Here is a 12,842-nt window from a genome sequence, read left to right as displayed (position 1 = left end):
CAAATGTCTTATTCAAATTCGCTATAATATAATTCAACAAGTTCCACAGTGACTTTTCCTACCATGATTAAATTTCTGTTTAAAGAGGAAAAAGAAGGGCCTTTACATCCAACCTTCTTCTCTAAACAAACACTGAATACAGCCTAGACTGACAAATGCAAAGGAGTTTCTCAGTTTTCCTCGCATGAGGCTTGTATCTCTCTTTTCCTCATGCTAGGGACACTGGAAGCCTTTTTCCTGCAGCTTCTTATGCAGAACTTGAATCCCTTCTCTCATGATTTTCCAGATCCTATTATTATTTTGCATCTCTTGGTTCTTGCCCCCAACCATATAGCTAAGGCCTTTGGATAAGTAATTGAGGAGGGAGCTTATGGCAGGCCCAATAATTGCCCCCCAAAAAGGTGTCCAGATCCTAATCCCTGGAGCCTGTGTTTGGTTACAGGGAAAAGCAGAATTAAGATTGCAGATAAAATTAAGCTTGCTAGTCAGCTGACCTTAAAACAGGGAGATTATCCTGGAGTATCCAGGTGGACCCACTGTAATCTCAAGTGGCCTTAAAAATGAAAGAGAGAGGGCAATGTAACCATACACACACACACACACACACACACACACACACACACGCACACAGAGCAATGCAACATTTCTGCCTTTGAAGATAGAGGAAGGGAGCCCTGAGCCAAGGAATGTGGGCTGTCTCTAGAAACTGGAAAACACAAGGAAACCAAGGAAACAGATTCTCACCTAGAGCTCCCAGAAAGGAATGAAGGCCTACCAATTTATTTTAGCCCAGTGGCACTGATTTTGGACTTCTGACCTCTAAAACTGCAAGATAAGGACATAAATTTGTGTTGTTTTAAGCCACCAAATTTATGGCTATTTGTTACAGCAGTAATAGAAAACTAATACAGACTTGAATGCTTTATTGCTAGCCTTTCTCCTCTAATTCCACCTTGTAGCCTCATGCCTAATGGTCCACCTCAAATTATCATTGACTTTGTTAGGTGTTATAGTACCATAGAGATAATTTTAAAAAAAATTATATCCTCCTCTGATGAAAATACGCAAAAAGGCTGGGATTTGCTTTAAAATGTTCCCAAGCAAAAAACAAGTTGAGAGGAGAAAGATCAAACTAGATCATTATTGATAATTGTTGAAGCTGGGTGATGGGTACATGGGAGCTCATTATGTTATTCTTTCTACTTTTTGTGCATTGTTTAATAGTTCTATAATATAAAGTTGAAAAATATGTAGATGAAAGAAAACCTAAAATGCCCACTTTTATATTTTATTCTAAGTAAGCTAAGGAGTTTTTCAACTGTTGTGACTTACAATTTAGCTCATGAGACTCTTTTATTATTAACTTCACCTGTGCTAGAGAGGCTGGTCATGGCTCTGGGCTCTTGATTTTGACCTTCCTCCTGAGCAAGAATATATTAATCCTAATGCATACAATAGATGCAGTGTTACTGTCTTCCTCCTCTGGGTGAAAAGGTGTTGGGGGCTCTGATAGAACAGGGAGAGCAGGGCCAAGGTAGTCATGGGTGGTGTGAGGGCAGGTGGACAGGCCATCATCCTTAGGGCCTAGCACCATGCAAGTAATCCCTGGCACCCTTCTGCCTCCCTTTTTCAGGTTTTAGTTTGGCCCTGAAGCTTGTACAGAATTTTATGAATTCTAATTGATTAAATTTAATCATTCTAAATTATCATATTTTGCTGTGTAGAATGCCCTCTCATGTATAATGCGCACCCACGTTTTTTGCCCAAACTTTCAGGGAAAAAAAATCTTTTGTTTTAATTTTCCAAAAGATTTTCCAATAATTTTTAAAAAAGATATCAGCTAAATTGCTAGTTCCCACCTAAAGTGTACGAAGAGAAATGTTGTGCTCTTCACCCTATGGTAATAAAGTCGGCATCACCTGCCTTATCAAGTCAGAGTCATTTACTCTGTGGACTAATATGTCGCTCTTCATTTCATTTTGTTGAATCGTTGGCTGAAATTACTCTCATTACAAGTTCGTCGTAAGTTCAACAAAACCAATTATCGTATTCTAGGGTATTATTTTGTATACGGATATCATTACTGATTTCTAGAGTTACACTTTTAACTCGTAAGCATAAATAAAAGAATTAAAAACATTCATATAGGTACAGAGTTAGTACTGCCCATGTATAATGTGCATCCTTATTTTTCCCTCACAATTTTGGCAAAAAAGTTCTCATTATACATGGCAAAATACGGTAAGTATTGTAAGGTTCTTAAAATATATGTGAATATAATATCACTTGAAGGTAGAATATAATAAGTTATAGACGTATACTATAAACCCTAAAACAACTACTAGATATTAGAAAAGAAAAGATTCATGAACTTGAAGACGCACAATAGAAATTATCCAAAATAAAAGAGAGAAAAAAGGCTGAAATAAATGAATAGAGCATCAGTGAACTATGGGATAATGTCAAGTGGTCAAATATACACACAATTGGAGTTCCCTGAAGAAGAGGGAACAAAGGAGATGGGCAGAAAAAGAAATCTGTAAAAATAATGTCCAAAATTTTTCTAAATTTGATGAAAATTATACACTCACAGATCTAAGAAACTCGATAAAATCTAAGAGCAAAAAAAATTGAAGAAATTACAGCAAGGCAATAATCAAATTTCTCAAAACCAATGATAAAATCTTAAAAATACCTAGAATAAAAAGACACTTCACATAAGACAAAGAATGATTACAGATTTCTCATTGGAAAAAATTCAAGCTAGAAGACATTATTACCAACATCTTTAAAGTATTGGGGGGAAATATGTCAACCTAAATTTCTTTACTCAACAAAAATACCTTTCAAAAAAGAAGGCAAAATAAACCCTTTTCCAGACAAACAAAAGTTGAAAGAATCCATCACTAGTGACCCATACTAAAGAAATGTTTAAGGAAGTCAGTCCTTCAGGAAGAAAGACAATACCAGATGGAAAACTGGATTTACTCAAAAGGAATGGAGAACATAAAAAAAAGTAATTGTATAGATAAATATAAAGAACTTTTTAATCCTTAATCCTTTAAATCACATTACAAGCTAATCGATTCCTTAAGCAAAAATAATAACCATATATTGTGAAGTTTAGAAGTAAAACATATGACAACAATAATACAAAGGCCTGGGCGAGAGAAATGGAACCATACTGTTGTAAGATGGTTCTATGCCTTAATCACCAGGAGTGTGTATATGTTACAGAGCAAGAGGGACTTTTACAGTGTACTTACGATTATTAATCACTTGACCTTAAAATTGGGAGGTTATTCTGGATTATCCATGTAGGCTGAATGTAATCACATGAGTCCTTAAAGGCACAAGAGAAAGGCAGAAGGGGAAATCAGAGAGATTCAAATCATGAGAAGATGCCAATGTTCCATTGCTAGGCAATGGAGGGGACCAGGGAAGAAGAAATGTGAAAACCCTTAAATTGCTAAGAGAAAGGCCCCAGGCCAAGGGCCAACAAGAAACAGGGACTGGAGTCACACAACCGTAAGTAACTGAAATCTGCCCCAAACCTAACTTTGCCTGGAAGAGAACCCTCAGCTCCAGATGAGTACTGCAGCTCCAGCCAATATTTTGATTTTACCCTAGAGCATCCAACCATACTGTGCTAGACTTCTAATCTACGGAAACTGTAACAACAGATTTGTATTGTTTTAAGCTACTACATTTGTAGTAATTTATTATGCAGCAATAAAAAACTAAACATAGATCTAAATGTAAAACCTAAAATGATATAACCTCTAGAAAAAAACCCCAATCAATCCATTAGAAAATAGGCAGAGGACCTGAACAGACACTTCTCTCAAGAAGACATACAAATGGCCAACAGATATATGAAAAGATGCTCAACTTCATTAGCTATTAGGGAAATGCAAATCAAAACCACAATGAGATACCACATCACACCTGTTCGAATGGCTATTATCAAGTATTAGAGAGGTTGTGGAGAAAAAGGAACCCTCATACACTGCTGGTGGGAATGTACAATAAATTGTACAGCCACTATGCAAAACACTATGGAGGTTCCTCAAAAAATTAAGAATAGATTTACCATACAACCCCGCAATCCCTATTCCGGGTAGCTACCTAAAAATTCTGAAAACATTTATCCATAAAGATATGTGTACCCCTATGTTCATTGCAGCATAATTCATAGTGTCCAAGACATGGAAACAACCAAAGTGTCCTTTGGTAGATGATTGGATAAAGATGTGGTGAATGTATACAATCGAATATTATTCAGCCATAAGAAAAGATGAAATATTGCCATTTGCAACAACATAGATGGATCTTGAGATTATCGTGCTAAGTGAATTAAGTCAGATAGAAAAAGTTGAGAATCATACGATTTCACTCACATGTGGGATATAAAACTGAAAGCAACAAACAAACAAGACAAACAACCAACCAAAACTCATAGACTCGGAAAATAGTTTAGTGGTTACCATAGGGTAAGGAGGTTGGTAGGGAGGTAAAGGGGATCAAATATATGGTGATGGAAGGAGATTTGACTTTGGGTGGTGAACACACAATGCAATATATAGATGATGTATAGAATTGTACACTTGAAACCTATATAATTTTATTAACCAAAGTCATCTCAATAAGATTAACAAAAAAAGAAGTTGATTCTTAGATAGAAAATAATTTAAAAGGTCAGCCATAGGGAAACAACTTTGAAAGGGAACTTCATTATTTTCTCTTCCCTCTCTACTGTCTCACTGGCTCCAGAGTAACAAATAAAAGATGAAATAAGATTCATTGCAATTGGATTCTTTAAAAATGGTAATTCAATAATATTTCCTCTCAAGGGATTGAAAGTACAGTGCTCAATGAAGTTGGCACTTATCTAAATTTCATTTCACTCATAGTAAAGTAGCAAGAGACAGCATGATTTATACCTATTATCAGAAAAATGAGAAAGACTTTCGTAGTAGTATCCTACCAAGAAACAAGTCAGGGATGCTACAAAAACACCTTCAGTATTTCACATCATCTATAGGATGAGATCATTTACCATATTGCTCCCACTGGCCTTTTCCAGCCTGTTTCCATCCCACCCCTAGTAATTGTTGCTCGGCTTCACCCAGATTAACTCATTGTTCCACCAGTAGTAGACCCTGAGATTTCCTGACCGTCTGCCTGGGAAATATCCCTTGCTGATGCCTCTTTAGTGGCCTTCTCCTGTGATCCTGTCATATCTCTCTTGTCCTAGGTGAATGTCCCACTTATGAACTGCTAAAGTACTTGTCTATATCATCTATTGGCTGAAAGTCATTTTCTATCATTGTCTTCCCAATGCCATTGTTTCTGTTTCGATATCAGCTATAAATTTATACCTTAATATCTTTAATCAATTTTTGAAAATCATCTACTATTAACTCTTCAAATACTGCTTCTGTCCCACTCATCCTCCCTTCTCCTAATGGGATTCCTTTCTGTAACTTGTCTCTTCACTTCCGTTCGTTATTCCTCTTTTCATCTCTTAATACTGTATTCTGGGTATTGTTTTATAATCCATCAAAAATTTATTAATTCTCTCTTCAGCTATTTACTCTGTTGTTAAACTCATCCACTGAGTTACTAATTTTGATTGCTGTATTTACAGTTCTGGAGTTTTCCTTTTTTATAGTTTATATTTCTCTTTCAACCACCACACTTGATTGTGGAATATAAACTCGGTTTGCTGTAATGCAGTGTGCTGTTCATGAAAATAGAGGGACTACCTCTTGTTCATAGTCATCTTTTTACTATAATTTTATGTACATATTAAAAGTGCTGACACATGGGGCCAGCCGAGTGGCATGTTGGTTAAGAGTTGGCTTAGAACGCCAGCTCTGAGAAGCAGGGCCCATGTTCGGATCCCACATGAGGGCCTGTGATGCTGCGCCCTCTACAGCTAAGATGGTGAACAACATCTCGACCTGGAGCTGGGCTGCCATGAGTCATTGGCTGCAGCCCCTGCTGCAGTGGGCTGCCGTTGAGCTACCATGAGTGGCTGGCAGCCAGTGTGAGTGGCCAGCAGCTGGCGTGAGCTGCCATAAGTCGTGAGTGGCTGTCCAATAGTCGGTGAGCGACTGCCTCACCCAGTAAGCTGGGGCAATTATTTGTTTCCCTATCTCAGGATTGCTGTCCTTTGTTGCCTGATGCCCAGCCTCTTGAAAAGTGTTTTTTTTTTCTTCTATTTCTGTTCATTTTTATTTCGTTCCTTGATTTTTTGTTTTTTGTTTTGTTATTTTGGGTAAGAGGGTAAATATGGTCTCTGTGCACCTTGGCTAGGAGCAGAATTCTGCTGCCTCTTTAAGACATAATTTATGTGCTTTAGTTTAGCAGTTAAATTTATTCTATTCAATTTAATTTAATTTTATTATTATTAATTTTTAAAGATTTTACTGGGGAATTGGGGAAGGGGAAAAGACAAGTTGCTGTTCTTTTGTTCTTCAGTCTGGTTTTGGAGGACGTTGCTTCACTGGCCCATGTTGGTATTATCATTGTGCTCTTCCTGGGTGAGGCAGTTGCTCACTGGCGATTGGAAGGCAGCTCAGGAAAGCTCACGCCCGCTGCCAGCCAGGCCCATTGCAGCCTATGCCATTGCTGGTGACTCACAGCAGCCCAGCTCCAGGTCGAGCTATTGTTCACCATCTTAGGTGTAGAGGGCGCAGCGTCACAGGCCCTCATGTGGGATCCAAACCTGGGCCCTGCTTCTCAGAGCTGGCATCCAAAGCCATCTCCTAACCAACACACCATTTGGCCGGCCTATTCAATTTAATTTTAATTAATTCCATTTTAATTATAGGGGTTTGTTTTGGGGTTTTTTTGTTTTGTTTTTTAGCATGGTATCATTTGATCAAGATATTCACCATCCTGAAACCTTTCCCTGGGAATTTGAATTGTAAAAAATACACTTGTTTCTTCCAAGTTAACCTCCTTTGCCTGTAACCAGCAAGTGCCAGCCTCCAGGTTCTCTTTTCCCCAGGAGCTGCCATGAACAGCTCGTGTTTATGAACTGCTAAAGGTGTACCTAGTCATCGGATACACTCTGACTATAGCTGACCTCTCTACTAAAAGTGGGATCATCATACCTACCACCCCCTAGGATGTGCACAGAGCCCCTGGCTCTACGCAAGCCTCTTTGAGCTCTAGGGGGTTTGATGTTTTTAACTCAGACATTTTAGATGTTGGTAAATTTTTAAAAATAGTTTCCATTTCCATGAAGATTTCTCTGAGTTATTTTCTCCTCTTTCTTCCTTCTTGAATTATTTTATTTTTCTCCATAAGCTTCTAGTGCTTCTAAATAATCCAGATGCTGTCCACTCCCCAGCCCAGACTGTCCTGGGTGGAACTTTGTCTGAGAACCACTGGCGCTGTGGTACACATGTGATCAGGTGCCATCATGGTCTTGTCAGAGGCAGAACTCTGTGAGTGTCCCTACCCACAGGCTGGCTTGTTATCACATTGGCTTTCACATGCTACAACCAAGGAGCATTTAAACAAAAAGCTGGAGTTTTGTCATGCCCAAACCTCGCCCATCATGAAAACACCTTCCCTGCAGTTATTGCCTCATCTCTCCCTGCGCTCTCTCAGCCAGACTTCTTGAAAGAACTGTCAGCACTTGCTCCTTTCATTTCCTCACACCTGGCCGATTGCAATCTGGTTTCTACACTCCACCCCCAGCCTCCCTAAGCATATTTCCACAGCTCCTGCAATTGCTCATCAGGTCTCCTCCTCCTTGAACGGACGCCTCTGATACTATAGACCCACCTTCTTCTTTCCCCTACTTCTCCACTGCCACTGTCTTTCTGCCCCCTCCTTTTTCTCCCTTCCCAGTTTTGCTGATGGTCTTGGGGACTTTGTCTCCACCCCCTCTCTTCTTTCAGAAGAACTCATGGGCTCCTGTGGCTTTGATGACTCCACTAGTGAAGGAGAGCTGGGGATGAAGAAAGAAGGCTTTATAGATCCAGAGAGTATGCCAGGCCTTGGATTGGACCCCGAGCAGATTACTGGGGAGGAGAATTAAGGCAACTGGAGAAGAGTGGGGATGCTAAGAATGTGCCTGCTGCCTCCAGGCGTGGTGTCTAAACACTGACGAGTCACCATTGCTTGTGGATCCACAATAGAAGAAAGGTAAGCTATGCAAGGCAAGATGTTCCCACAGATACATTATTGTTAATCTGGTATTTCATGCAAGCACAGAGCAGTATATCAACCGGGAACTTGCTGAGTAAGGCTTTGCTGTTTTGAAGTGCTATGAGGAGTACAATTCATATGTTGAAACTTGCCCCTCAGGGGAAAAATATTTGCTTTATGCACATATATATATGTCCAGAGGAGTGACAAAGGACACTACCCTTCTATGGCTGCTGGTTCAAACACCTTGGCTTAATAAGGGGACAGACAAGACGATTATGTCCAATTGCCAGTCTCAGCCTGGAAATCTCCTTCCTGCTATGATTTGACCCTCCTTCCCAGCAGACCTTGCAGCTGCCTTTCTCAGAAAGCCTTCGACCACCTTGTGCTTGTCCTTTGCACATAAACATCGGGTTGTTCACACTTCCTCCTGCTGTGACTCATACAAACCTTCCTTTTTCAGCCAGTCTGTAGGCTTTTTGAAGGCAGGGCTTGTCCCTCAACGCATCCAACAAAGCACCCCACCCACCATGAGCATTAGGTGTTTGTGAATTGAAGTTTGTCTGTAAATTCCTGTAGGAGGGTGGGGATTCCTGCAGAAGGGTGGCACTGGCAGGGCTTTGGCTGTTCACCTCAGCCTCAGCCAACCCTGTCAGCTATGGAGACACTGGAGAGCACTGGTGTGGCTCCTTGCTAGCCCCTGCACCAGGCAAATAATTCTTTACTGCAAATGAAGGAGAAAGGGCAGAGGGAAACACCTCAGGTCATCCCTGTCTCTCTCACTCTACAGCACATCCCATCCGGGGAGCCCCTGCAGGGCATCAGTGATGGGGATATGAGGGTCAATCTGTCCTGGACTGGGGCTGAGTAATGACCCAGGTCTCAGTCAGCTCAGGCTGTGTGTGTGTGTGTGTGTGTGTGTGTGTGTGTGTGTGTGTGTGTGGTGGGGGCGGGAGTGGGAGGGTGAAGGGGGGAGGGCTGAAAGGACTAGAGCTTAATAATTGGACATTACACTGCAGAACTCCAGTCATTCCAACCATCCAAATCCATTTGTACTCCATTTCTTCACCCTTGAAGTTGAGCTTCCTTAAAATTCATGCCCCAGAGACCTCACCACCCATACCCCGCTTGTGGCTGACTTCTAATATTACCTCTTCATTCCACAGCAACTTTAGCACCTGACTGACCTGGCCCTCTCCACTTTTCTCCTGTCACTTCTGTACCAAGGATGAGCCACCACACTGGCTTCTTGGTCCTTTCAACAACCATCCCCTCCCTCCACAACACTGCAGCTGCCCACAGCCTACCTCCAGATCTTACCTTCACAAATGAATTCACCACCTTCAAAAGCTTGCTTGGCACCTTCCTCTCCTATGGTTCCTGCTCTCTACAGAATCCCAGCTCCAACACTTGGACCCATAAGACATGGTCTGCAGGGCCAGCATCTTACTTTCTTCCTCATCCAGTTTACACTATCTGTGGCCCAGCACATCACCACTTGCCTTCTGATACCCCTAACTGCCTTGTACCCTTTCTCTCCACTGGGGCGAACCTCCAGTACTGAACCAGCCAGACATCAGATCTGAGGAGCAAGAGCCAAAGGAACAAGGATGTCATAGCTAGGAAGATTCTGTCACAAATCTCAAATGAGCACCAGCCCTGCCAACCAGCTTACCACACTTGTTGGACAAATTCATGCCCCACCCTCTAAACAGTCTATTTCACACCCTCCCCTTTCTCCTCTACACCCCACTCTCCCTCAAGCTCTGCAGAGATGCGATGCTTCTGGAGGAAGTGAAAGCCCTCTGTTATTAGGGGTGGGGCAGGTGCCCTCCTGGGTTCAGGGTCCTGCACCACCATAAAGCCCACAGCCGCTGCCACTCCTCATGGCCACTCCATGGAACTCTAACTCTGGCATGGATTTCGGGCGTGACCTTTATGTGGACCAATGGGCTTCATGGAGATGGGGTCAGAGAACATCATTTATTTCCCTTCCTGTGGGGCGGGTTCTTCCCTGCCCCGTAGAGAAACACTTGGGCCGCTCCTTCAATTTTTCTGGCTACTGATGAGTTACGAAAGGTCCTCTGGTCACTCTAAGTCCAGTAATTAAAGTATGGTGTCTTGCATAATAATCAACTTTAAACTTCACATGGTACATTCTTCTGCCATGACACCTGCAGAGGGGAAAGGTCCTGAAACATTTCCCTTTTCCTTCCAACCTCTTTCATGACTTTTGCTCCACCCTTTGCTGTGGTTTCTGACCCCACCCAGGGTGGAGGTGGTGAAGGTGGGGCAGGACAGTTCTCACACAACTTGGAATTTCTTGATGATCTGGCAGCAGTCCTCTCTCTGAAGCAAACACTTTCCTCCCTGAAGTACTTCTGTGGGTTTTTTGGAGACTCCCTAGTCTCCTGGAATCTCTTTCTAGCAGGTCACTCAAGACACCTTCCTCAGGCTTTGTGTGTCTGATAGAGACTCAGCACTTACTCTGCTGTGGGCTTCTGCTTGTCAGGTAGCCTTCTTGGTTGGGACATAAAATGACCCCATGAGAGCTTTCTCATCTATCTGAGTGACCCAAGCCTGGTCTTCGGGAAACACGGGTTCCCTCTGCCCCTGCAAACTGTGGGAGCACAGGCCCCTGATACACAGCCTCACCCCCACCCCATGCTGCCTCCCTCCACAGCACAGGCTGGGACCAGGGAACTGGCAGCTCTCTCCAAAATCCCCTCACCTCCAGCCTTTTAAACGTCTTTCCTATGCCAGAGGTAGGAGGTCAGCTGGGGGTCCCAGAACCAGCTTTGAAAACCTTCTCCCTCAGGTACTCTTGAGAGTCACTTGGAAATGCAGCACCTGCCATTCAGCCCAAACAGGCAACTATATAGCCGCATGTTCAAGTCCTGCCACGCTTGGTTGTATGCGCGAGGAATGAAGAGTTAGTCGTGGGTGCTTTTATTCTAAAGCAGGAAGACAGCAAAAAGCCAGGAAACAGAGATGTCCTAAAGGGGACCGGGCAACCTGATCAGTTTAGCCCATCAGTGAAGTTTCAGCACTCCCGTCAGGCCTAGAAAGGTGGCCTTGTTGCAGGCTGTATGAGATTTTTCTCCGGAATAGAGATAAACACATTTTTAAACGCCAGGTGGGTTGTCATGGCAACCAATACAGCGTCCTTTGACCCATATTCATATTTAGAAACTTGAGTGTGAGCAGTGGCGGCAAGACTCCTCTGGTTCGGCCTGTGTGCCCCACTTGTCTGAGGCTCACTCCCTGGATGGTGAAGCCACTGCAACCAGAACGGAAACCACTCACTATCAAACAGAGATGAGCTGTTTACCAGGGTGTTGCAAGGGCTGGGGTCAGGGAGGGGTTGCCAGAGGAGAAAAACAGATGAGGAAAGCTCTAAGGATCGAATTATAAAACATGACCAGCATGTATGGCAACTCATATTTGACACTCAGAGGAAAGGGCTTGAAGGAGCTTCTTAGAGATCATTAAATCCTCTCTTGGCAATCCCACTTGAGTTTCACAGATGAAGAAATAGTAGTAGTAACAGTAATAATAATAGCTTCAATTTTCAGTGTTTCCTTTTTCTTTTTCTTTTTAAGAAATTTTATTGTGGAACAGTGTGTTTTTCCAGGACCCATCAGCTCCAAGTTGAGTAGTTGTTTCAATCTGGTTGTGGAGGGTGTTTCTCCAGGACCCATCAGCTCCAAGTTAAGTAGTTGTCTTCAATCTCGTTGTGGAGGGTGCAGCTCCTTGGCCCATGTGGGAATAGAACCGGCAACCTTGGTGTTATGAGCCTTCGCTCTAACCACCTGAGCTAACCGGCCACCCAAGTGTTTCCTTTCAGTATAAAGAATTTCCTAGACACTTAGGAAACATTACCTCCTTTATTTATTACCTCACTTATTTCTTAAGACAATGCTATTAGGTAATTACTATCATTACCTTCCTTTTACAGATGAGAAAACTGAGTCTCACAGGTAAATTCACCTGCCCCAGGTGGCCTGTCCAGGAAGGGCAGCACCAGGAGGAGAGCCTGTGCATTATGACTCCTGGCCTGCTGTGATTTCCACTGCACAGCAGATAAACTCAATCGGAAATGCTCTCATAGAACCAGGTTTAAGATGTGAAAGGGTGCTGTAGACCTTTGCTATTTTTCAAGTTCAGAATCCAAGAGCACACTCATTGCTTTGAAAATACTTGTGGTATTAGATTGAAATGCCAAGGATTGAGTGTGAAGAGCAGGCCACAAACAGAAAAACAGAAGCTGTGAAAACAGTGTCTGCCCAATTTGTGAGAGCTTTATGGGTTCTGAGAGCCAGTGCCTTCTCTAGGCTCCAACAGAGGCAAGCTGACCAGGCAACAGATGTGAGACCATGGGGGAAGAAAGATGGCAATCCAGGATCCAGGTGTTGGGAGAAGATGGGTCAGGGAGAGGAAAAGAGACCTAGACCACGAGGCTTAAGAAATGAAACAGGCTAGGACCAGTGAGAGAAGTCAGAGTTTAGAGGTCCTAGCCAAGAAGGCAGCCTGGGCTTGATATCTGAGAACCAGCCCTCAGATTAGGAGGGAAAACCTGCAGGAAAACACCAGTCTTTTAGAGGACAGGGCTCTGGACAAAGAAAATGGCTTCTGTGAGGAGAGGGTTAAGTGCAGCTGGAGAAAGCCAGGGA

Source organism: Hipposideros armiger, unplaced genomic scaffold (assembly GCF_001890085.2).
Source record: "Hipposideros armiger isolate ML-2016 unplaced genomic scaffold, ASM189008v1 scaffold_173, whole genome shotgun sequence".
Lineage (NCBI taxonomy): Eukaryota > Metazoa > Chordata > Mammalia > Chiroptera > Hipposideridae > Hipposideros > Hipposideros armiger.
The sequence above is the reverse complement of the archived record's forward strand: the minus strand, read 5'-3'. Positions refer to the sequence as shown.